This window comes from Macaca nemestrina, chromosome 5 (genome assembly GCF_043159975.1).
Source record: "Macaca nemestrina isolate mMacNem1 chromosome 5, mMacNem.hap1, whole genome shotgun sequence".
In the NCBI taxonomy this organism is placed as follows: domain Eukaryota; kingdom Metazoa; phylum Chordata; class Mammalia; order Primates; family Cercopithecidae; genus Macaca; species Macaca nemestrina.
The window spans coordinates 114,405,902-114,410,245 of record NC_092129.1 but is presented as its reverse complement, the minus strand read 5'-3'; the positions used below and the strand labels follow the sequence as shown (position 1 = coordinate 114,410,245).

General features: G+C 35.3%; 1 non-coding gene across 1 annotated transcript; it reads right to left on the bottom strand.

The window, feature by feature from the left end:
- Positions 1 to 1,548: 1,548 nt before the first annotated feature.
- Positions 1,549 to 1,686, bottom strand: LOC112426305 (U4 spliceosomal RNA). Its single transcript, XR_003017578.1, has one exon. It is a non-coding gene; the product is annotated as a U4 spliceosomal RNA (small nuclear RNA).
- Between the last annotated feature and the right edge of the window lie 2,658 nt (positions 1,687 to 4,344).

The window sequence follows — 4,344 nt, the reverse complement described above, 5'->3', positions numbered from 1 at the left end:
AAATTTTTAAAATTCCTATAATTCTAATAAAAGTTTTAAAATTGTTCCAGATTCCCAAATCCAGGCATAAAAATATATTTTATCTTGGTATATTTCATTACATTATTTTAAAATTATTTAATATTTTTAAAATTTTAATTTCTAATATCTCAAAACTTCTTCATTAGCAATGAAACATGCATATGTCTTTTATTAAAATTAAACAATAACAGCGTTATTTCCAGACTTTGTTTTCTTCTTTGGCTACCATCTAGCTCCTACTTCACTTGCTTGCCAAATTGTCAAAATATTTAAGTCTCCACTTCATCTTGTGTCACTTCACAAGCTGTTGCTGTCTGGATGCTCTTCAGACCCCTGAATCTTAACTCTGCAGGGTCACCGATTACCTCCCTTCTCCTAAATGTGGTGGACACTTTCTAACCTGTACCTTGCTTGACCTCTGCATTTGATTACTGTTTGACATTTCCTACTCCTTTCAGTTTTTTACTTTAAGTAAAAGAAACAACTTTATTTTTTCCAAGATGACTTTTTATTATTATTATTTTTTATCAGAAATACAAATTCCAGAGAAGGGTGCAATTAGGTTTCTGCTTATAACTTCATTAGATAAAAACTTTATATTTGACATGATACTATTTTGGTACACTTAAAAATATTCTCCTAACTTACGGTAATTGCCCTTTGGCCATCCTCCTTCAGATGATGTGAGCCCATGTCTTCAGAGAATAAAAGAATTTAAAAAATCCTTCCTCTGTTTTCTGGGTTTCAAATATCTGTTGAAACACATGTTAAAATAATAGTTTTGAGGAAAAAAGGTTTTAGGTTATGAAAACCTTTTTGAGTTATGTCCTCAGTGTCTTTTATCTCACAAAAATGATGCTCTCATCTGTACAGGTGTGCAATTCAGAAACCTGGAAATCATTGAAGCTCCTCACTCACTCTCATCCTCACATTCCATTAATTATAGAGTGCTACCAGTTGTATTTCCTAAATATCACTAGATTATTCTAGTTTTCTTTCATCTTTGCTACCATCACCCTAAACTATTAGAATCTACTGTATAGATTTCATTCTGTTGTAGATATTATTCTTGTAAATCTCCATCCAAAGTTTATATATCTGGCTCACCTCAAAACTATTTCCATATTTGCAGCTAGAATGATGCTTTCAGAGTGCAAATGTTATTGTATTTTAAAGCTTTCAAAACTCTTCAGAAATTTTTTATTGCTTTAAGAATGGAATTTTTAAAATCCCAATCAAAGCCCTGCATGTTATGCCCCGATTTTAACTCTTCAGCCTCATTATTCATTCTCTATTACCTTACTCTCAGAAGTGAGAACTGGTTTCTCACTTCTTCCTGATATGGTTGGACCTATTCACACACACTGAATTGACTTCCTGCACTTTCCTCAAAGTGCATTCTTAGATCATTTATCTTTTCTGATTTTTATTACATATTCTGATTTTTGTTATATTTTTAAAATTTCCAAATCATTTTGTTATCTTGATACTTTCTAGAACTGATTTTCTTCTTTTTAAAAAAATCAGTCTCCTTAGAGACTGTGAAAAATTACCAGTGTCAACTACATTGCAAGTCATCATGACAGAGTTTTGGGGGAAAGTTTTCAGTGAGCAATGATTGCATCTCAGACCTCAGTGGCTATGATACTACCACTGTGCAAAGCTAGAACTGATTTTCTATAATTTTCAAATAGAAAATTGTATTATTCTTAAGTAACATTTCCTACTTTACAATATTTATTCTATCTGGTTTCTTCCTTCTTATTTAATTATATTGTTTAATACTTTTAGAACAATATTCAGTAATAATAGAAAGAGCATGCATCTCTCCTGATTTTCTAATGTGTATCCAACTATCATTCTCTCTCTCTCTCTCACACACACACACACACACGGAGACACATACACACACACACACAGAGAGAGAGAGAGAGAGAGAGAGAGAGAAGAGGTAACATGGCAAAGCTGAGACTGCCATCTGTAGAAAGACTTACTTGCAAGGTTACCCCTTGGGTGGCATTTGGATCATGGTAGGATTCCTACCATTTCCTGTTAAGAATAGCTTACTATGTCTAAACTGTGCAAACAATATGGTTTATGTTGAACATCTTTCCTTCTGAAGTTTTAGAAAATGCTAGGCAGATAGTGTCTGCGTGACCAGCTCCCAGTAAAATACTGGGGCACTGAGCTTCTAATGAACATCCCTAGTAGACATTTCACTTGTGTTGTTATAACTCATTGCTAGAGGAATTAAGCTCATTCTGTCTGACTCCACTGGGAGAGGATGCTGGATTTCACCCCGTGCCTTTTTTTCCTTTGCTAGTTTCATTTTCTATCCTTTCACCATAATAAATCATAGCTGTGAGTATATACAACTATATGCCAAGTCCTGTGAATTCTCCTAGTAAACTATCAAAACTAGAGTGGTCTTGGAGACTCCCAAAACACACAACACCTGCATATATACACATATATAAACACACATGCATATATACATATGTATTATTATGTTAAAGGAGCACTTGCCATTAAAATATTCATTAGATTCTACCAGTGACTTTTTCTCATCTGTTGATATGATATTTTTTCTCCTTTGACTTATTAATATATATTTTATGAATTGATTTCTTATCACCAAGTCATTCTTGTTTCCCGACGCTCTCTCTTGTTGACTTCTGTGACAGTGCTGCACACTGGATTATTTCCCTCCCTCTTTGAAGGCTATTTCCATCCCCTTCCTGCATAAGTTTCTCTTCCTTTCTTTTTGTGTCCTTCAGGTATGTTTGTGCCTTGCCATCGGCTCTTTTTTTTCTCATTTTTTAATTATAAAGATTATAATTAAAAATTTTAATTTATTTCTCAGACTCTCTTATGCATATTCATTATTTGAAATATGGCCCATACGCATATGACATATCAAACTCAGTCTCCAGGAGTTCTGACCCCTTTCTGCACTTCAGATGCATAGATCGAATTTCCTCCTGGGCATCACCCCTAGATGTCTCATTCTCACTATAAACTCAATGTATTTAAAATTGAACTCATTATCTTTCCCTCACTTACTTCTTTGTTTTCAATCTCAGTTAATTACACTAAGCTATAAAACTGGGCTTTATCCTTGACTCCTTTCCCTCACTCAACCCACACAAATGATCATTCTCCAAGTTCAGTTGATTCTATACATCTTTCAAGTTCATGTAGTTTGTTCCCCCTCTACTTGTACTAGCTCTAGTATGGGTCCCTTCAACTTTGCTGCTATTAATAATAAAGTCTCCCACTGGACTCTCTGACTCCAGGCTGCCCATCAGCCAATACATTACCTACACTGAATTTACAGGTTTTTGTAACGCAAATTTGATCAACTCTCTCCCCTGCACAAACTTACCATAATTCTCCATTGCCACTCAGAAGACGAATAGTTTTTACTCTGGCTTACAAAATTTTTCATACCCCCTAACAAATTAAGTTATAACCCCTTAAAAACACACAACTTCAAATAGCCACACTAAACTACTTGCTGGAGAAAAATTAACTGGACATGCTTTTCTGATGTTTCTCCAAGTTTGAGTTGGGATCTCTTTCAGGATGCTCTCCTATCATGTACACATGTGTATTGTAGCACCACGAACATGGATTTAAATTGCCTTTATTCTCTAAGCTAGAAGAGGTGTGAGAGCAAGGACCGTGTGTGCCAATGTTGCCACCTTAGGCAAGTGTTCAGTGCATACGTGTTGAGTGAGTGAATGGTGATACCATAAATGTAGTTTTGATTCCTGCTTTATTTAACGTCACCATCAATGTGCCTAGTTCCCACAGGCCTTTCAGAGGGAAACTACTCTTTACTTAACCCAAGCTGAAAGGCAATGACAAACAGCCATATCTGGAAACATGTGGGCATGTGTGTTAGCTTTCCTATTGGCAAAAACGGAATTAATGGGATGGCTTTGGGAGAAAAAGAGACGCTGAGTGGACACATTAGCAGCATCTCTCCCAACTCCTCATGGCTTTTTAAATCCTTGTTAGTTTCACTTCATGTGTATCCTTATGAAAAAATTCCCCCTTACTTGAGATAACTTGAGTGGCTCTTTTCCTTCTAATGAGAAAAAGAGAAAATTAAAACAATAAGTATTTTTCTCATGTCATTTAAAGTTCTATAAAACCCCTTTAAGAACTGAATATATTCAATATGAATTAATGAGTATGTAACACTTTATGGATGTTTATTCAATTTTGTGGGGTGTTTTGTTTTGTTTTGTTTTGAGAAGGAGTCTCGCTCTGTCGCCCAGGCTGGAGTGCAGTGGCGCGATCTCGGCTCACTGCAAG